The sequence below is a fragment of the Parasteatoda tepidariorum genome, chromosome 11 (genome assembly GCF_982258835.1).
Source record: "Parasteatoda tepidariorum strain Cologne lab strain chromosome 11, Ptep-v5.0, whole genome shotgun sequence".
NCBI classification, from domain to species: Eukaryota; Metazoa; Arthropoda; class Arachnida; order Araneae; family Theridiidae; genus Parasteatoda; species Parasteatoda tepidariorum.
Window position 1 is genome coordinate 89,400,212 of NC_141765.1, and position 23,713 is coordinate 89,423,924.

Consider the following 23,713-nt stretch of genomic DNA (forward strand, 5'->3'; position numbering starts at 1 on the left):
TATGCTTTATATTATAGTGTGCATAGGGGCTGCCAAACTATTTCGATCATCGATCACCAAAGATTTCTCTTATCTACCCCTTCTATGAAAATGATAAAAAAGGAAACCGGTTCTTAAATAATGTCGACAAAATCCAATTTTTTCATAAATCAATGAGAAGGTTGACTAGATCAGCAATGTCGAAATTAGGTCTTAAACCGACAATTTATTTCCCTGCTTTGTTAAATTAACATGACTGATTCACAAAAATGCATTAAGAAGATTTCGATATTTATATATAATATTCGTCCAAAATTTACTCACAGTAAAATTATTAATCTTTGCTTCAAAGCAATTGATTCTCTCTATTTTTAACAGAAACGATCTCTGGGATTTAAAATCATAGCTTAGTTTTTAACCTCTTTGCAAGTGGATAGAATTCATTCCAAAATCACCGACTCCTAACTATATTATATTCAGGGGGCAATATCAAACACTTTGGTTTTCGAATGCTTTCTAACAAAGGGAAAGAAATGGTCCAATATATTGAGAAACCATTTATGCATGGCCAATGCTATTCCTATTTCGGCTCTCTGCAGAAATAGACACTCTGAAACGACATTTTTGGTGTCATGACCTTTAATGTAGTTCGCAGATGGAAAATTACTTTTCTTCGTACTTGTTTTTCATAAATGAAATAAGTGTAATAGGTTGTTTTTATCTTAATTAAAACATCTCATTTAATTAGCTGATTAAGAAGCAATGGTCAAATTCCAAAACAGTGCATCTATTAATAGCAGTATTTTAATATAAATATCAAAATTTTGTTATTTTTCTACGGAGGGAAAAAGAGGAAAACCTTTCCTTCGAATATCCTAATTGCAGGTTTAAGACAAAAGGGATTCTAATTTCAAAAACTTTTTTTTTTAAATATAAAATAAGAAGAAAAAGCACCGATGTTTGAAAAAGGGCTTTATATTTGTAAAAAGTCTTAAAATTTTAATAAAAAATAATATTTAACAACAAGATAAAAATGTGAACCTTAGAAAAAATTATATTATAAATGATGTGATGCTTATTATTTTAGTAAATGAACAATACAGAAAAGCATAACATGTGACTTTTTTAAAAATACGAACAACTTTATAAAAAAAGGTTACACAAGTTACGAAAGTCTCAATATTGTAAAAAAAAATATTTGAAAGTGAGAAGTTTAAGATCTAATAAATCAATTCATAATTGGCATTATTTTTTATGCATTTATTAAAAATAAGATTTAAAAGAAAACAATGATGCAGTTTTATCAAGAAAAGGATATCAAAATGGGCAGATAGTTTTTTTTTTTTTTTTACAATTAAATGAAACGAAATGTTTAAAATTAAAGAGAGGATAGGAAAAGTAGGATTTTTTGGAAAGAAAAAAAAAACCTTGCATTTTGGAGATCATACTATTTCAATTAAAAAATACTTCTTTTTTTTTTAAAAAAAAAAACGAATTTTTATAAAAATGACTTTAGAAATGCGAACAAATTCGATTTAATATTTAAAGAAAAGAAAAAAAATTATGTTTAAAAAAGCTGAAAAAAATTCTTTTGACAAAATGATTTTTAAGTTAATTGTTTTTTAGTTAATTAAAATATTTATTTCAATTTATTTTAATGCAGAAGGAAATATCACTGATAAAATATAATGTTTAAGTAATAAATTTGCTCAAATTTTTCATTCGGCAACATATTCTACTGTACATACTAAACATTCTACTACATTAGTTGCGTTTTCTATTACAACTATTATGCATTTAACTTGTTGTAACATCCTTTTCTGGTTTATCTTTCACAATTTCACTTATCGAATATAAAACCCTTGTATAACATCAATAAGTATTGGTTATATATTGTAATACTTCGTTGCAATTCATCTTTAATTTATTCAAAATATTACTTATCGAAAAACATTTCCGAAATCAATGTCATACCTGTTATTTAGGTAATAATTTAGAAAGAGTTTTGAGCTCTTTTCTTCCTTTTATCGAAATTTATTAGATGTCTTTTAAGAATGGAACTACTTTGTCCTTGCGCTATTTAGAAGGCGCTAGTGGAGCAGGAGGAGGTATACTCCTTTGGTATATCAATACAGACTTCCAAAGCCTATCTCTGCACTGATTCCAAAAGATAGCTTCAGAAGATATTTAAGAGGCAGGATAAACTGGTTATTTAATAAATGCAAACATATAAAGCTAAACTTAATTCTAAAACCATAACAATATGCATTCCATGAAATCAAGACAAGAATCCGGGGGCCATCATTCACGCAGGTGTTCGTTGGAGGGGAAATATTTTTTTAGCGGTAGAATAACGAAAGCACACAGATATTTGGAATTCATTTCTGGTACTGTTACTTACAAACCATTTCTAACAAAGCGAATTTTTCATGGAAATGTACGGACAAAACAAAAAGAAATGAACAAAAAGAATTGATGGGATTGGCATGGTAATAGATGAAAGATTCTCTGAAGAAAATCATAACAGGTGAGGGAATAATTAAAAAGCAATAAAACTATATTAAAATTAATTTAATAGAATTAAAATTAAGTCATTGATTAGAGTTCGGGGATCTGGGATTTTGAAATCTCAGAATTGACCAGAGCCCATATGGATTGTTGTTATCAAAAAGGTCGTACATCGGTAGTTTAACACGTTGAATGCCATGGGGGTCACCGGTAACCAGCACTGAGTTTGTTCATAGCGCCACGGGGGTCACCGGTTACTGGCGGGACCCAAGATTATTAGAAACGCATAATTCGAGTAAATTTTTAATGATTTTAATTTCTTTATAGTATTATCGTTACTAAAATGGCTTAAAGAAGTTAATGCAATACATACTGAGAAAATCATTTTGGCCAGACGGGCAAGGCATGTGAAATTAGAGTAGCATTCAACGTGTTAATAATACTTTCGTTATATGCACTGTCAATCCAGTTATAAAGATTATAACAGTTCTTAGCAAAAACAGATCTAATATTGGGAATGTTGAGCTCCTGTCTAATTTTGTCATCCTGTACATACCATTCGTAATAAATTTAATAGTTTGTGAAGAACATGTTGAGGGGTATTTAATGTTGAATTTTCGAAAATTGTTTTCAGAATTCATAGAAATAGGTTTACTGAATGAATAGAAGCATCAGAGTGCTATTTGTAAATCATCTTTATCCAAAGAAAACAATGTAACATAAGTATTTGGAAGAAAAAAGTGATTTTTAAAGCAATGACTCATACAATATCGAATATATTACTACAACATATTATTCATAAACACACATATTTCAATTTTACCATTTCTGTTTCTTATATTTTCATTCAATTCAGTTTCAGTTTAAGGACCATTTAAAAAAAAATTTTTTTCGCCTAGAAGACTCGATCAAAGCTGTAAAAATGATTAGCCCTACAAATGTGCATATAATTATAATAAGTTATGTAAATTTGTTGGTAGTATGAAATCATACAAATAAAGTAGAAACAACATAAAAAACACAAATAATGCCATATAAAATGTTCATGTGTTCAAATTTTGAAATCTTGGAAAATCATGAATATATAAATCGATTTATGTTTTATTTTCAAACGAGATCGACAGTGAAACAACCTTAAATCTTTTTTGGCCAGAAATCAGCCTAAAAAGTTGTCTGCTTCCTGAAAACGTCGAGATATCTTTATATTAACTATTGATAAATAATCCTTTCCGAGCTATCATAAAATGTTCAATAAACAAGTTTCAGTTTTGATATCAGTCTCTTTTATGTCTCAACTTAACTACTTAGCAACTGTAAAAATTAGGTATTGCTCTCTAGAATTAGTCTAATTTACTTCCTTTGCTGAGGTGACATAGTTCGATATTTTGGTTTTGGGTCCATCGCTAAATATATATAGCTTCCTAGCCTCCCAATTTATGATCCATAATTTAAAAATCGATTATAAATTTATAATCCAATATGCGCACTGTACATACTTTATCCGAGAGAACTAATCTTTAAATATACAAGCACCACAGCAAAAAAGCATCGTATTTCCAATTTCACCACAGGACAGATTAACTAATTAAGCCTTATTTTACTGTTCATTTGGCAAAAAACAGCACAACCACAACTTATCGCCAATATTTATTACCAACTGCAGAACTTAACACAACCTTACTTTAATGTCCAGTTAAACTTCATTTTTATGGTTTCGAAACCATGATAGTTGTAAATGGTTACAAAATCAAATAGTTTTGTATTCACTGCTCATCAACCAGACATACTGCAAATGGCTTCCAACCTGCAAAGGTAAAGTATGTTTCTAACTGTAATTTTTACGGTCAATCGGATAGACTGGATGCTGCTAGTCATTTTTCAGCTATGTCAGAATAAAAATCCTAGCAGTACACATTTTACTACATTTATTTTGTACGCGCATCCTTCCCCACTTTATTCAATACAATATAGTAAAAAAATGATAAAACCGCATTTTTTGTCCCATACCAATACATTTAGTACAAACTCTTCTAAATTTAATATACATTTTACGACATTCATTTTATGTTTACTTCTTTCCCCATTTAATCATACACATTATCACTTAACGGCATAGAACGATAAAACCTTCTAATCAGTTCAATACTTTTGGTTACATATTGTAGAAATACAATGTAATTCATCTTTAATATAATTAAAATAAAAAAATATGATTTATCGAAAAACATTTCAAAAATCAATGTCACACCAATTATTAAGTTAATAATTTTTCGCTATCAATAATTTTACTCCATGTGTTTATAACGAAGAAAATGTTTCTAGAACTTAATCCAACTTCTCCACAGCACAAGGGAATTACTAATTAAAAGAGTATCTAATTGATTTCAATAAACTCTCATCTCAGCACAAAGAATCTCTAGACAAAGACTTTAATTTAAAGAACTTTTTTTTCGTTAAATGCTCCTCAAATAACTACTACCCGCACATTAAAATACACTTGGAAAAGAAAATTAATTATTTAAACAGTTTTCTGAGATTTTATATCCATGCTTTGCATGAATACTTTTTCTCACTTCCCATATTATTATAATTTTTTTCGTGTTTCTCTTTTATTATGTTTACTCCATAATCAAGTTTCGTTATTTTTTCCTTTACTTTGCTGTTAAATATTTAGCGGTTATAGAATTGTAATTAAAACCATGCCTGTCCATAAGAATATTGCATAAAATCTCTCTAAGGAAACATAAAGACTTTTTTTCCCTGTGAAAAATTGTGATTTGGAATCTACACAAAATAAAGATTCTTAAAATTAATCTAATTCTTTTGTTAATTAGTCGACTAAAAATACTTCGTTGTAAAGGAAGTTAAAATGCATTTATATTTCATAATTAATGATACGTTTTCACTGTCAGCGAAAAAGTTTCTTTTTTGCGGGAAAGATGCAAAGGGTTTAATTGTCATATTCTGAGATAATTTTCACAAAAGCTATAACGCATTTTTAAAGTTATAGTTTTTATGGCCGAATGAAAAACTTTTATAAATCGTAAAACCTTCATTTTTACTGTAATTAAGATACTTGAAAACCTTTCCATTAAAAACATTAAGAAACTCTTAAAACTTTCAGAATAAATAAGTTTGTCACTTCTTTTTAATTTAAATACTATAATATAAAGTAAATACTATGGCAAAAAAATAATTTGCATAGAGAAATTATTACGCTTTAGTAGTTTAGGGATAATAAATTTCTTGAATTTATGCAATTGTAAATGGCCCATTTATTTATACACTTCGCAATATTTCATATTCATTGCAGACACAATATATTTTTGTTTCTGTATTTATAATCTGAAACAGTTTATGCTACATAATGTTTGTGTGGTCCTAATATTTGTTTTCGTCCTGAAAAAATAGTTTTTCTTAATAGTTATTTTTCTTCAGAGCTAGATAGTGTTTTAAGATACTTTAAAGCCTGGCTTCGATTATAAATATTTTTAAATATGACATTTTTATGAAACGTATGTATGATTAGATAAAATGTCCTATATAATGATATAAGCAGTTATTCTGATATATTATTCAGTATGGAATTTTTTTGCAGAATTATGCTTATATTAAGTGAATACTTACGCCAGACACTCATTTCTAATTAATAAAATACAATAAATACTTTTGGTAAGATTCTTTTCATCTGTGTCTAAAGGACCATCAAAATTTTAATATTTCTCGAGTTATACATTGAAAAACAGCTAATTTATGATATTATTTTAATTATATTGATATAAAATAATTAAATATAAATTTTGTTTTAGTTCAAAGCACAGTAAATATAGTTCCTAACAGTGTCATCAAATTTCTTATCAAAATTTCCACCAGTTTATGAATAAGTATGGAGAATCAAGACATTTAAAAATACAGCTTTTCAGGAAATGGATTTACTGAAATAATTTTTAACTTGTTGTAGTTTGAAATGCATGTAATTAATATAAGTATTTTTTTAATTACGTTGAATAATAAAAATTAATAGCTTGAGAAAACTTTGTTTACATCCAGTTCTGAAATTTTAGTGCCGATGTTTCAAAATGCTACTTCCACTTTCTGTTCTAAATTTCTTTTTCATTATCAAAGTAAGACATTTTTGGAAAATGTAAAGAACAAAAAATGTATGAAATAACTCTTGTTAAGCCTTTAAAGTAAACAACAGAAGAAAGTATTTTTAGAAAAATGTCAAAAATATGTTTTCTGAAGAGACAACAAGTCTACTCAGTAATATTTTGCAAATGTGACTCTAAGTATCATTAAAAACACAATTTAGAACCACTGTCCTAAAATAATATTTATTTACATTTTGATTTGAATTTTTAAAATACTAATACCAGTGCTTAGATTTTTTAATGTTCTATGTTTGATTGATAAAACTTTTAATGGGAAATAATGCCTGTTACTGTAATTAATTGTACAAAAAAATATTTATTTTTTAATTTATTAAACTTTTTGCCTTTTAGGTTTTTAGTCTAAACCAAATAAAGTTTTATTAATTTTTAGAGCTATTTAGTTTCTTGAATTTTTGTCTTTTAAATTATCATGCCTCTTACCGGTCATGTGTATTACCTTATATGGTAAAAGACGTGGAATTATCTACAAAGTTTTCATTTAAAAACTTAATTTCAAATATCATATATCATTTAATTTTAACTATCAAGAAATTTCTTTAAGTACCTTTTTCTGGAATATGTAAAGATAATGGAGATTCAGTTTACAAGCACATTTACAAGCAGTGAATTTATCTGTCCAAAAATTATTTAGCCAATTAAAGTCAATTTAATATAGTTTAAATTAATAAGACAACACGAAAAAATCTGTAGTGTTATTCTTAATAATTACATACTGTCATAGAACATTTGCATTTTCCAAATGACACCAAATTAGGAAAAATTACTCATAAGTATCATTAATTGCTTAAATGATTTATAAAAATACTTAAATTTAAAATATTTGTGTGTTTTCCACGCAAAAAAAAATGAAACTTCACGTCATCTCAAGATATGAAAAAATATCCAAAAAATAAAAGGACTAAACCTGGTGCTTCTCTTTTTTTCCTCCACGTGAAAAAAGTTGTTTAAATTTTTATTTAAATGTTTAATTAGTTCTTTAAAATTAAATAATATTCAATAATAATAAAAAAAAAAATCGATTTTGAAGTTTTAAAAAATAAATATCTTTTTTCATATTTAAAAGAAAATATTTAAAATAACAAAAAAGAAAAAAGTTTTTAGCTTATTTTTGATCAAATCCCTCAAACTTGGAAGAAACTGCTAATTCGAAATCTTAATTGTCATGTCGAATCCAATTGTCTTCGACTAAGTTGGGTGAAATTTTTATCAGCCCGTCTGTATTATTAAATTAATTTTAGAACGATTGGAATAAAAAATATAAAGCCATATGGAAAAGTTTCGTGAAAGCAAATAATGTCAAATAAACAAGTTTGTATTTTAAGGAGGAGTCAAAAGACATAAAACAGATTCTCATTTTAGCACGAAAATGATTAAGTCTCTTAATTTTCTTTTAAAATTGTTATTCGTGAACAGTTAGTATTGCATTACTTAAATATTAAACAATATTTTGCTTTTTATTTACCAAACAATAAATTTTTGAATTAGACACTATTTAAATTTAATTTATTTTCATGCCGAGTTTTCTTATTTGATTCAAGAAGAAAAATATAATCTAAAGGGTTATTTCCTTCACATGCTCTACAAATGAACAAAATTTATTTCCGTTGATAGGAATGATAATAGTAAGTATCGAATATTGAATTGTTAATATTGAAATCGTACAAAAATATATCACCCGTCTAATAACCGTTTTATTAAAAAAGGAAAAAAGTTTCGTCGTTGCATATGACATTTTTCGCTCTGCGTTACTGTTTTTTAAAAAATGCGTACTATTACATCTTAATAAATTTAACGAATCAAAACAATAAGATTACTTAAAAATACTCCCGTTTTTAATCGTTAAGATATTTTCATGACAGGCGGGAACTTTTTTTGTTGAAAAATGGAGCTGCCAATAAAGGATTAATGAAAGGTGAAAGAATGTCTAGGACAAAAAGAGTCTTAAAACACGGAAGCTAGAAAAATAATAACAAACTCACGAATCATGTTCTTTAAGTAATTTACACCATTAGCTTATAATCGAAAACGGTTAATCTCTGAAATACAAACCAGTTTTCCTCTTTTATAACCAATAATTAGAGGAAACAAACTTTCGTTTATGCTAAATTGCTATCTTTGAAGAATTGCTTCTTCTATTAAAAAAAGCCTTAACTTGGGATTAATAACTGAAAGGCTAATTGGTCAGCGTTTAGAACGTAATAAAACAATTAAGAACGTATAATTATTGCAATTATTTGATTTTAAAGCTATTCAGTAGTCACTCAGGGAAAATCTCACTGGGTTTATAAATTAATAGTATTTTAGTGAATAATTATACAGTTCGCCCTGTTATAATGACTCGTGTTGCTCCCATTAGGGACTTTCAAAAGTCTGCCTGATCGATAGATACTTAATGATTTAATATGCCAAAATTCGAAAAAAATACGTTATTTAAGTATGTTTTCCGTTATATCTAAATAGTTCATTCTAAATACTTTTTTTATATTTAATAAAAAAATCAAACTGATTTTTAGTTAATAAGAAATAAATTAGGTAATAAGAAATATATAAAAACTTTATCATAAGTCTGAAAATCTCTTTGAGCTAACGAGTCTCCGCTTATTTTGAAAGTAATAAGAAAATTTTTTGAGCTTGCGAGCCTCAGCTTAGTTTGAAAGTAATAAGAAAATTTCTTTAAGCTAACGAACCTCTGCTTAGTTTGAAAGTAATTAGAAAATTTCTTGGAACAAAGAGCCTCTCTTTAGTAAGACAAAATTATCGTGAGTCAAGTCTTAAAGTTAAGTTTGTTAACTCTAAAGTAAGTGTTCTTGAATTAGCAGTTTTCTTAACTGGAAAAATTGTATTCCCAAATCATGACATAAAATTTTTATTCTCAAAACACATAGACCTGAAAATTTAAATTTCAGTTAGTAGCCAGTGATCGATTGAATCAAATAGACACTTTTTCCTCAAACCTAATAAGTCGATAGCTGAGACAGATAGGTCATTTTCATTTAATAGCCACGTTTTGAAAACTTTTATTTTTATTTTATTAGCAAATTATATTTAAAAGAAATCTTATTAGAAATTATCTATTGCTACAAAAAGTTAACTCATCAATAAAAATATTATAAAATTGTTACAAAATTTATCTAAACTGACTGACTTTAAAGAATTTCATTCAAAGAAATTTGGGGTGGCAAAATATATTTAATATATAGTATGCTATAGTATCTATTGTAGCTATACTATATAAAAAAGTATATAAAAATATATAGTATATTAAAAAAAGGTGATTGAAATTTAATAAACAATCCGTTTCTTTTTCCTGTTTTTTTTTCAAAGTTGTTTATTGATGAAAGTATATCACCGCAGAAAAAAGACTCTGGAAAACAAAATTTTCCTTAAAATGTTTAACGCTTTCATTGAAAGTTTTAAATCTTCAAAATCAATCAATATGTGATGGAAAGAGATCTTTTGCAATTCACGTATGTCAAAATTGTAATGTATACATATATATATATATATATATATCACCCAGAATAACTTTTATTCGAATGGTTGAATTTTCATGAATTAAGAATCAATCTTAATTGCTCCAGAGGTTGACCACAAATATGCTAATTAATTAGTGCTAACTATTAATTAAAATTCGAAATCAGACACAAAAATGTACTTTCTCTGAATAAACATATATTTTTTTTAAATGCCCGTGTTTCTGATCCAAGAAATATGGGGGGGGGGGGAGTAGCCAATCTGGAAAGTGCGGTCCTTATAGTTCAGTCAGGAGAGCGGATATAAGTTTGGTTCCCTTAATGCTACTTTCACTTTTTGCATTTTCCGTCATATCTTTATAACTAATTGCGCAATTTTAAAAAGAAATGCCTCCACTCCTGACACTCGTTTACTCAAACATAATTTCCTGAAACAATAATATTTAATAATTATTTTTCATTTTTTATTATTTAATTTAATAATGGGCAAAAAATTTGAATTATGAGCCATATTAATCTATCTACTTTTCTATTGATTAAGTATAAAGTTTTAATTGTATTTATTAAGTAGATTCTTAGTAAAACTTGCCATAGGCATGGTTATGGTAATTTATAGTAACCTATAGGAACTATACTTTATTTAATAAAATTATAACCATCGTTGATTAACCAACTCAATTTTGGATATTCGACTACTAATGTTCAACTCCGTAGCCTTGTAATTTTGAACCCAATGCAGAAGACAAAGGAAATCCTGGACCAAGTATTGAGAGAAATTTGCCTTCGTGGAGGACTTTTTGATGGAACTAACCAGCATTTGCTTTACATGGAGAGGAAAACCACAGAAACCTCCTATGGTTAGTCCCATGGAAAGGGGACTCTAACCCATGATTCATCCACCACTGAGGATAATTTACGTCAGCACTGTGGCCGTAGCAAGCCGGATGACCAGCCATTGCTGGGATTCGAACCCAAATCATTTCATTGGAAGGCAAACGCTCTATTCCCTGAGCAATCACGGCTCTATGGCAGCCATAGAAGCATATCACAAGATACTTAAGCCTATGGTAACAGCAGAAATTCGTGGAGCATTTATAATTTATATGGCAAGATGCCATAGGCCAATGGTAACCATAGAATTGTATGGTATCATATAGCGGGACACTATAGCCTTATGGTACGATTAAAGGGAAGTACCATAAACATACGGAAAACTAATGGAAACACACTATACGTATGCGTCATTCGTATGGGAGAGTGGACATGGTTATTGAAAGAAACAGGCACCGAAAGATTCGTCCACCTTATAGAAATTTATAGTCATTTAAAATTATTTTAAATTATTTCATAAAAAATTATCATTTCAACTTCAAAATATCCACAGTTACCAAGTCAAGGACAAGTTTATTATTTTTTTCCGAATATTTAAATAAACCGATTTTCAAACGTCTTGAAATTAATCAATATATCTTACTAGTTTCGATAAAATTTTTATAAACAACTTGATAATCTAGATCTAGAACCAAATTAGCTCTCTCGGCTTCAATAATGTTACGTGAATTTCGCTAACATCAAATGTTAGATTTTGTGCCATTCCCTGATCCGACATTGTGTTCAATTTTTGATGTTGTGATTGAATTTGGATAAATGAACAGTAGGGAACGAACGAAATTTTAAGTTCATTCCATTTTTTTTTCATCACTCATATTGCCTTTATTGTTTTTCAATTAATTTTTGTCGTAAAGATTTAAAGTCTTACATAATTAATGTCTTCTCTCATATATTTAATAACTCTCATCTTAATTTCTCTTATAATAATTATTGTAAAAAGGTCTCTGTAATTCAATCACACTTGTTTGTTATTTTATAGTTATGTGATAAACTTAGATACGACTGTGAGGAAATGTTGCTATAACCCGTGGAAACATTTAATTAAAGGCTATAGCACAAAATGAAAAAAAAAATTGCTACATAAAAAAATACCATGGGATATTCCAATATGTTGTAACTTATGGTAAAATTTTACAATAAACTTTTCCCACATGCTTATGGCAAATATTTACCATACCCGTATAGTAAAAATTTGTCATTCGCTTATGGAAAATTTTATGACAAAATTTTATCATAGGTAAGCCCCATAGGAATATTCTGCGGTACTTTATTTATTTATTTTTTTTTTTTTTGCTAAACCTATGGCAAATTTTTCTAAGGGAAAGTCGAGAAAAATTAAAATGAAATTTAGTAACAAGATTTGAATAAAATATTACATTTATCTGATGTCGAGTTTTATAAAAACATGTTTCTGATTGAATGTGGTTATGCATGTGGTTTATTTTATTCAAGATTTTGGATTATTCCTTCGATATTTGATACAGTTTCATTGCCTTCTATATATTTTTATCATTACTAAGTGATAACAATTTAAATGAAGATATAAGTTTTGTAAAAAATATCTTTAAGAAAGTTGCTTTATTAAAGAAAGATGATGTTGAAAAAATTTACTAAAAAAAGTTGTTAAAATTATTTTCCAACTTAAGAAAAATTCACAAGATATTATTGTAGCTTAATTTATTGTCAGGAAAATATATTTTGTTAAACAGCAAATACTAAAAATAGAAAGTTGTAAAAAGATTCCAAAGACGTGCTATTTTTAGAATCATCTCAAAAGCTCTAAATTAAGATTTTTTTTCAACTGAAATAGGATATATAAAAACATTTTTTGATATTTGATATTTTATAGTTGGAATAAGTATTTTCAGCTAATAGTTTATAAACCTCTCGTTTTCCCGATTTTCACGTGCAAGGTTAACGGAGCAGAATTTGAACAATGTCCGCTGGGGTGCATACTTATTTAATTGTGCAACCCATTTTTTTCTCGCTCATGTCTTTTTTTTTCTTCACTTTTCTGTAACATTTAATTGTTTATTCAATTCTGGATTAATAGATGGTGCTAGTTGGCTATATTTTTTTAAAATATACAAGTATGTTTTGCAACATTTTACGCGTGCTTTTCAAATGTGCTGTTTGTTGCTTAAAAAAAAAAAAAATTGCAAAAAGAATAAAGGAATTGCGAGGTATGACTTTACCTAGAACCCATTTTCGAAATTATACTAAACTTCATTTCTAATAAATGTTTTGTAGCTATTTCGCAAAATTTCCACAACATATAAGTTTTACCTTTGTATTTCACAAAATAAATCATAGTTTTACCAAGAATAATTACCAAAATTTTGGTTTTATATGATTCTTCGTAATTTTCCATTTTCCGACAGCTTTTTTCATCTCATTCTATATTGAAAAGAAAAGAAAAAAACTCTTTTATAGAAAATTTATTGAATATTTTATATTTTAAAATAGGTAGAATGGAAATTTATAATAAAAAAAGCGCAAGTTAACGAACTTTTTACTGAAATTATGAATACAACTATACTTTTTTCCTTATATTTCATCATAAGGGAATAAGAATACTATTGCTCTAAGGAAACCTTATCAATAATTTCGTTAATCCCTGAATTGAAATCTGTCTGAATGAAACATTTTATTGCTTAAAAGGAGAAATAATTATTACTATTTATTTAAAAGCCATTCCATTAATTTGTTGATAGCGGCATCAAAAATAAGGATATGTGTTGGGAGATCTGTTATACTATCGATGTACTAAATCATATTGAGTAATCTAATCAAAGTATGAAATTGATTTAAGCAAATATTAAGAAAAAATACCATAAAATAATAAGTCAAAATGGAAAAGCGCTAAAAGCATCTAAAAACAAATTTGCCTTATGTAAACAATTAAAATAAAACGTTAGAAACCTAAAACGAGAAAGAACGAAATTCTAAAGTTAACAAAAACTGCACTTCATTAGGGACACGCGAGGCTGCTAACGCGATGGAGCCTTTCTGTAGTCAGTGGTTAAACCAAAAACTGACTGTGCCCCGAGACCCCATAATAGAAAAACTAAATAAGAAAATGCAATCAAAAATTCAAATATTGAAATAAGAATGAAAATTCAATAATACAATAAAAAAAAGAAGAAAAAAAAGGTCAAAAGTACACTAAGAAAATACAAATAAGAACACGTCCACACGTAAGAAATATAAATAAAGATAAAGTTGCAGTTAGAACAACCAAATCAAAATAAAATATGAATTCCCAGATTTTTAAAAATGTAGTGCTTACCCCTTTCGAAAAACTTTAAAAAGAGAGCAAAAACTTTCAATTATTAAAATATCCAATAAAGTGCTGCCATCTATATTCCTCAAGAACAAATAATCTTAAATTTCACTGTTTCGCCTATTTATGCGGGTTCAATATTGGCCGAATTAATTGAACTTCTTTAAAATACATCGAATTAAAAATTATAACTACAAAAAGTAAAAGTAAAATTATTTTTCTCTAAAGTAATTTTGAAATTCGTAATAGTTGAAAGAAAATATTGTTATTTGTATTTTGAATTTTTTGTGTATCATTGAATTTTCATCTTTATTTCAATATTTGAATGTTTGATTGCTTTTTTTTTAAATTTAATTTTATCATCATGGGGCCTCGGGGCACAGTCAGTTTTTGGTTTGACCACTGACTTCAGAAAGGCTCCAGTGTGTTAGCGGACAGTGTGTCCACTGAAGAAGGTCTGTTCTCGTTTACATACTTATCTTAAAAATTTCGTTTCGCTTGTTTTTGGTTTCTTCTTCTTTATTTAAATTACATAGAGTATATAAGTTCAAGCAAATACGAAAAAAATAAAGGGTGTCAAAACGATTACTTCTAAATTAGACCCTAAATTATATCTAGAATAAATTTTAGAATTGATAAAGGAATTTTAAACAATTTCCGGTAGGATGGAAACGGTAACTTGTTTGAAATATGTGTCCTTTTAACCATTTAATTACGATTCCTGGGGCTACGGAGCATTCCATTGTCCTTTTCGACTTTTGAAATTTCAATTATAAACAGATTCAATTATATCCAGGTCCCTAAAAACGTTTATAAGACTAACAGTCAATAAAAAAAATTCTACTGCAATACTTTTTATAAAGCGTTGTGATTTATAATTACTTTTTAAATCCAAGAACCTGCGCTATTTTCTTACTTAATACTTATTTTATTGTGTAGTAATTTATTATACTGTGTTACTAAATGAATAAACCAAAGATATTGAAGTGAAAAGATAAAAAATTCATTGACTTCAAAAAAATATGAAGATGATAATAAAAGTAGACATGTTGCGTTGTAAGACATGTTCTATGTTATGATACAGAAAGATATTATATAGGAAGATGTTATATAGGGGAGAAACATCCTCCCAATTTTGACTGTTTACTAAATCGCCAGTTGGTTAATAGACCGATTGTAATTTATCAGATTTCCCTTATTCCGTAAGACGAAACATATTGCGGATTTATTTTGCAAGATTTTCGCTAATTTTTATCTGGGAGCTTCGACTTGTGTGTCACTTGGATAATCATTCTCTGATTGTGATGAATAAATAAAAATTATTTTGATCTTTTTAAATCATGTGCCTGTTCGCTTGACTGCCATATATATATATATATATATATATATATATATATATATATATATATATATATATATATATATATATATATATATATATATATATATATATATATATATATATATATATATATATATATATATATATATATATATATATATATATATATATATATATATATATATAATACAAAAATTATAAAAATACTTTTGTATTAATAAAAGCATTGAAATGTTTTCGTGTTCATAAAATGCAGATATTCTATTTTGGGACTTCAAGGCTTAAAACATGCCAATGAATTATAATTAGATTTATGTTTCAAAAGAGGGGTTATTTCAAGATCTTTCACTTCCATATAAGGAAGGATTAAACGATTTTCTATGAGTATTAAATGATTTGCGATGAGGCGTAGGAATACGAGAAATGCAATATGACTGCCCTTTTTACCCATTTTAATTATCGTATAAAACGAAACAGCGATGGTTTTTGCGTGGCTTTTGGTGTATAATGCTTACCAACTAAACTCCGTCAAATTTGACTGTAACTGTGTCCCCCCCCCTCCAGATGGGAGCGGGGCTGAGCAATACCTCCTAGAGGAATCAAGCCCCACAACGGGTTACTATAGGCGATGATGACGTAGTAGAGTTCGGCCCAGAGAAAAACCAGTCAGGGTAGCTATTTTTTCGAAAAAATCCGAATCTGATCAAACGAGCCATTGGCGATACTCTGAAGTATTGTAACCTGTGTACGCATTCAGCCAATTGGCGAATATTTTTGATTAGAATTTGTAAACAACCGTCGGTGTTCTGTTGTAAACGTTCTTCGTAAAATTTATATTTATTCTACAAATGTTATAAATTTCAGCATTAATTTAATTCTTAGTGTTATGAATAATGGTATTTAAATGCTGTGTACCAAACTGTAGAGGAAATTACAAAGTTGATGGTACAAAAGTATCTGTTTTCGGATTTTCCAAAGATGAAGAATTACGTAAGAAATGGCTTGCCGCCATACCAAGAGATTTTGAAGTTACAAAGAATTCTAAAGTGAGTAATATTTGTTTTTATTTTTAAAAATGTAATTATGATTCTTTATTATATTTTTACTTAGGGTAAATTATTTTATATTGTGGATAAATTAATCGTAATAATTAAGTTGTTCTTATCAATCATATCGAAACTATTGTAATAAATTTTGTGTATAATGACAAAATAACTATATAGCTATTTTTATATATATATATAGTTATTTTTATAGAGTTTTATTTTATAAAAATATTAATAATTTTAGTATTTTATTAAATTTTTGCTCAAACTTTAAAACATTTTTGTTTGACCGTAATATAATGTAACTGCTTAAAGCAAATTTTTTTTTATTTGATTTTGAAATTTAAATCTCTTAATTTTTCTACAAAAATCTATTAATTTTTCATGCATGAATATAGTATATAATAGTTATTTTAAATGCACATATAAATAATGTATTCATTTTGTTATAGGTATGTGAGATGCATTTCAAGGAAAATGACATTAGGAAAGCTGTGGAATTTGTTTGTGAAAAAACTGGAAAGAAAACAGTTGTGCCCTATGAACAACCAAGGTTAACAAAGGAGGCTATTCCATCTATATTTCCTGGATGTCCAGAATATATGACCAAAAATGAGCCAATTCGAGAAGAGCCAGAGGCAAAGAGAAAAAGAATAGAAATGTGCCAGTTGGAAAGCGTCCTTGCTGAAAGTTTAGAACTTTATGAACAGCATAATGTAAAATTTAAAGTAGATACTCTAATTGAACTGATAGAAAAATCTAGTTTAGTGGATTTAAATGGTGTTTTTAATCCGGTAAGTATTGAAAATAGTTTTTCTTTTGTGAAAATCAAATTTGTTGTTCAGGTTCCCACATATATTACTGTAATAGTTGATCAAAATCTATCTTTAAGTGTTTTTATTGATAATGTAAAGATTAAGAAACTTCATGATTTAACATTTCCTCTAATCATCAGTAATGATCAGCAAATTTCAAATGTTTTATGTTATTTAAATAAGTCTAATGATCTAAAGTTTGATAATATTCCAAATCTTATTAACTCTATAACTGTCCAACTTACAGAATTAGAAAACTTAACCTCAGATAATCAAAAATTAGGTATTAACTTTCTAAAAGAGCAGCTATCTTTACTTTTTACTCAAAAAAATCAAAACCGATACTCTACAGACTTTCTCATTTTTTCTTCATTGTTTTTATCTATATCTCCTCATGCATATAATTTTTTGAGAAGCAGTGGTTATGTTATTCTACCGCATCATTCAACTATAAAAAAATTGATTATGTCATATGATATTAGTCCTAAAAATGAATCCACTGAGGAAAACTTCTTATCTTACATTAAACAGAAATTTGATTATTTAACTGATGCAGATAAAACCGTTACTGTTATGATAGATGAAGTCCATTTAAAACCTTTTTTTGACTTTAAGGGTGGCGATATATTAGGAGCATCATATAATTCTATTGAGGCTGCTAACTCTGCCTATGTTTATATGGTGCAGAGTGTGGAATCAAGTTTCAAAGATGTTGTAGCAATAATGCCAGTAAAAACCGTGAATGCTGATGCACTCTATGAGTTTATTAAAAAGACATTAATTGGTCTTGAAACTATAGGTTTTCATACATTTTGTGTCATAAGTGACAATAATTCTATAAACCGCAAGGCAATGTCCAAATTTTCAACACCTCCTAAAGTTCAGGTTGAATATCCACACCCATTTGATAGCAGTAGAAAATTATTTTTTATTATTGATAGTGTTCATATAATTAAGTGTGTTAGGAACAATTGGCTAAATCAAAAAAATTATAATTCTTGTATGTTTTATCCAGAATTTCAGGTAGATGTTACTAATGATATTGACACTAATGATAATGTAAAAAATTTGCCATTAGAAACTGCTTCATTTCAAGCTTTACGTTTTTTGAATTTGCTACTTAATAAAATATCTGTTATGTAAGGTTGTGATGGGTAAAAATTATTCTTTTTTAAATGTTACTCTAAGTTTAACATATTTCGGTAAAATTTGTGTTTACATTTTATTAATCATCTTTTGAATTTGCTACTTAATAAAATATTTGTTATCTAAGGTTGTGATGGGTAAAAATTATACTTTTTTAAATGTTACTCAAAGTTTAACATATTTCAGTAAAATTTGTGTTTACATTTTATTTATCATTTTTTGAATTTGCTATTTAATAAAATATTTGTTATCTAAGGTTGTGATGGGTAAAAATTATACTTTTTTAAATGTTACTCCAAGTTTAACATATTTCAGTAAAATTTGTGTTTACATTTTATTAATCATTTTTTGAATTTGCTACTTAATAAAATATTTGTCAAAGGTTGCTTACTTTATTTTAATTTATTAGTGTGATGGGTAAAAATTATACTTTTTTTAAATGTTACTCAAAGTTTAACATATTTCAGTAAAATTTGTGTTTACATTTTTATTTATGATTTTTGAATTTGCTACTTAATAAAATATTTGTTATCTAAAGTTGCTTACTTTATTTTAATTTATCACTTCTAACAATCACACTTCCACAGGAAAAAAATACAAATTATAATCATGCTTTTGATATGTTTTTTTTTCCAGCTAAACCTTGTTTGAAGACTGCATTTGATTTTCTAAATTTTCCCAAGCTCATTTTATGTCATTGTTTAGATACAATTTCTAGTTCTAATAACATGCAAAACATAATCATTAAAATCCGAAATAACCATCTACTAAAAATTTAAGTATCGTATTATAAAAATTAGATCTCTTCTTAGTTTTATGTCAAAACTATAATAATAATAAATGTGCAAAATCCCTTGCAAAATATATTTCTTTGTTTTTAATCCATATAATTTTTAAAACAAAAAGCTAGATAAAATTTTCCAATTTATAAAATAAAACTGGTATTTAATGCTTAAAAATATATTTTTTTCATTCACACATCAGTTATTTTTGTTAGAGTTGCTTTATTTTTATTGTTAATCATTTCTGAAAACAAATAAATTAAGCATTTTTACACAATTTAAGAACATTTAATATAGACAAAAAAAATATATATAATAATTTGCAGCAAGTAAAAATTAGTAGAAGAGTAACGAAAAAGTGTCGAGAAACGGAAGAAAAAAAAACCCGTCATCGTCAGAAGTGATCAGCGAATCTGGGCCTAACTGTATGAGTCATCGTTTTGCGTCCTTCGGCTTTCTTCCCATCTAGGAGGTATTGGGCTGAGACGTCTGCTTTCACAATCGTTTAATAAATAAAAGCTTGTGCAGAATATGGCCTCACTATTTCTGTTATGTTGACGAATAATCCACAAAAATATCGGGGTTGCTGCCCTGATATTATATATATATATATATATATATATATATATATATATATATATATATATATATATATATATATATATATATATATATATATATATATATATATATATATATATATATATATATATATATATATATATATATATATATATATATTTATAAATATTGGAAATATTTATAAATATATTTTATTGCACATCTGCCAAATGAACCTATCAATAATTTTAAACCAATTGAAACCTTAACCACAGAGTGAGACAAAGCATTAATCGGGAGGCGAGTGGAAAAAGGTACACGAAAGAGAGTCAGAAAAGGAAGAATAATTATAGATACAGAAATTCTCATCCTGCCTTGAAGAGGAGAATGAAACATTCAAATTTACTATGTGTTATATTCTATTTATAATATACAGACTACCCAGAGGTTTTGTTTGATAATCAGTATTTTAAAATATTAGTTTTTTTAAAAAAGTATGATGAGATGACAAGAAATGAACGGTTTATCGAGAATGACAAATATGTATTATCATCATTGTATGATGAGAAAACTTTATAGCAAAATTATCTATTTATAATTAAATATGCGAGGTTATTCAAGATAGAAAAATTAAGTAAATAAATTAAAACCAAAATGCAAAATCCCTGACTTAAAATACAACAAAAATTAATTCATAAAATAAAACTTTTTACACGTCTGTTAAAACTCTGTTTATGGTATTTTCTGCGAAAATAACATTATAATTACATACTCTATAGACTGATCAAGTAAAACTTGGAAAAAGCATTAAAGCAAATGTATTGATAAACATAAAATAAATCATACATTGGTTGGTTTTCATGCGGTTTTACCATTGCTATAATAATATAAAGAAAAGAAAAATCTTTTTCTGTAGTCAGACATTTAATATCTAGACTGATGAAATACAGATAATGAAATAAATTTCAAAACTGAGCACTTAAAAAAAAATAAAAATAAACCACCCCACATTTAAACGTTTATTGACTTCCATTAATTTATATTTGGAAATGTAAAGTGATTTATTTCTTTTTATTCAACGTGAATATTTCAAGCACACGATTCAAGCACAGCAATCTGAATTTTTATGTACATTTTTCAAAACTTTTATCGTAGCATTTTTAAATTTGCTAAGCACATGAATCTTAAAAAAAAAAGAAAAAAAAACATTGGAGAGGACAGAATTTTAAATTTGCAATGATAAGATAAAAAAATTGTAGCAAGCAAATCTTATTTGCTTTTCGAAACTGTGTAATTCTTGTTCTATTCTACACCATAAACTCGTCATGGGTTTAATATAAAAGCTTTTTTGAAAGAAAAGAAAACGAAAGAAACAATTAGAAATAGAAAACAAAATGAATTAACAAAAAATTGCGTTTACTACTTATTAGACTCTTTGCTTTGACATCACGACACCTCGTTTCAAACAATTACAATATTCGAACGGTTATGGAAAATTAACTTATTAACATAACATCACAGAAATATCCGTTTGAGCATCTCACTATAATGATTGCAAAAATGATCATTTTCAAGAACTTCCCTTTTATATACTTTTTCAAGCGTTTTATTTAATTATTTATTTTAGGAACACTTAACAAACTTTTGCACTGTATTATACTTTTGTGTACACTGTATAAATGTGTTGATCCATAGTATTGTTCAAATTTGCCATAACATTAAAATTATTAAGCAATTTAAATTTGATACAAACAGTTTATTAAGATTTCAGTAAATTTCCTTCGTTCGATGATGCAATGGGATGACTTTTCTAAACGTCTAAACAAATACTACATTTTTTGAACTTGATTAATTAAAGCTATATTTTTTCTCAGTTAAGTATTAAAATTGAAATCGTTTTTCGTTAATTGGGTAAAAATTAAAAAAAAAACTAATTAAATGATAGTGTTTACATTTTTTTCCAAACAGTATATAACGCAATTTATTACAAATGTTCCAAAAATAAGACTTGCCCCCACAATTAGGAGCATTTGCATAATTACTCACATTAATTACAAGCAAAGTAATAGCATACTTAAAGGGTCCTGATTACATCGCTGACAATCACTTCGCCGACAAATCATATCGCTGACACACTTACTTCGCACAATTCATTTTGCTGACCCGATCAATTCGCCGAAAACTTATTTTCACCGACATGATCTTTTCTGCCATATTTCCTTATTATTTGTTCAAGTTCTAAAACAAACCGTAAATCTCGTTAAACAAACCTTAATAAATGAAAACTCTTCCCTTAGCGTGACTTAATTTTATTTTAAAAGTATTTAAAAAATACTCACATTTCATTTTTAAGTTTTGATATTTTTTGAATTGATGTAAGAGATAAAATCCAATCATTTGATTTTGTACAATCTAGAATAAATATCAATCATATTTAGTTGCTTCAAAACGAAACACCGTTTATGTCCAACAAAATAGAAAATTGTTCCAGTACAAATAAAGTACAATAAAAAAAAACACCAGTTTAAAAAGAAAAACTCAATTCGTCACTGTTTTGCAATCATATCAATAGAATTCTCTTTAACATAATAAAGTTAGCTACCTGTAATTGAAACCATTCATTCGCTTTCTTTCTTTAGAGAACTGAGAGAGCATCTCTTTTTTTAATGGGTCCCACTCTAAGAGAAAATATTATTTGGGGCAGCATCTAGAGGGTTATAATTGTTTCTCATTTTTGCTAAGATGATGGGTTTTAAAAAGATTTGTTCAATTTTTTCGCATTTTAACGATTTCAAACTAGGTAGTGAAATTTATAGAAATCCCAAATATTTTACAGTTTTTGAAAAATATTCTATTTATGCTTTGTTTTTCAATGATGAATAACTTCTGCAAACAGTCATAAAAGTAATAAATAATTTTTAAATATTTTTATGGTCCCTAATAATAGATTCAATTCCTAATAAATCTATATAAAGTGCAAATATTTGTTTCTATCATACATACCTTTCATTTCATTCTCTCTGTCTTTACTGTTCAATTAAGTTTTGTATTATACTGTGACTAACGATTTTGAAAATCAATGTATAGAAAATAGTAAAATAATTATAAAAATTTCTTATTTTAAAGATAAAATTTGAAAAATTACTCTAAATAAATAAGGCTAATTTTAAGCACCAAAACCATATTTTAAATAAATTATTTTTATTATTTACTGCATGAAACAACTTTCTCATGACAAACAGTTTTGAAAAAGATTAAAAATCTTTGTTTTTTCATACAATTAGAGATCAAAGTTGTTTAGTTTTCTATTATCTCTCATTAAATGATAAATTACTCGAACTTAACGTAATAAATTAACATAATATAAATACAAAAATAAAGCACTAATTAATAGCAAAATAATTAAACAAAAAGAGCAGGGAGTTTTTTAAATTGAGGTTATTTAATTCGGTGATTTAGATAAGTAAATAATTAACAAGTTATTATGATTTACAAGATTTTGCATAAACGCAAAATCATCTCTTTTATTTAAAAAAAGAGTTATCTCTGAAGTCAATATAATGTTTAGAAGAAATTTTTTATTTTTTTTAAATTTTTTTTAATAAGGATTAATGGAAAATTACAGAAATTCTCTTTTTTATAAATTTACAAGAATTTAAAAGTTTTTCTCTAAATGCATTTTCAGGAAATTTTGAAAACATTAAAATTCCGAAGT

At 26.9% G+C, this 23,713-nt stretch overlaps 1 protein-coding gene across 1 annotated transcript in view; it reads right to left on the reverse strand.

Moving 5' to 3' along the window:
- The window catches only part of LOC107455196 (uncharacterized), a 342,163-nt gene that overhangs the window by 82,697 nt on the left and 235,753 nt on the right, over positions 1 to 23,713 (reverse strand). The window lies entirely within an intron of this gene.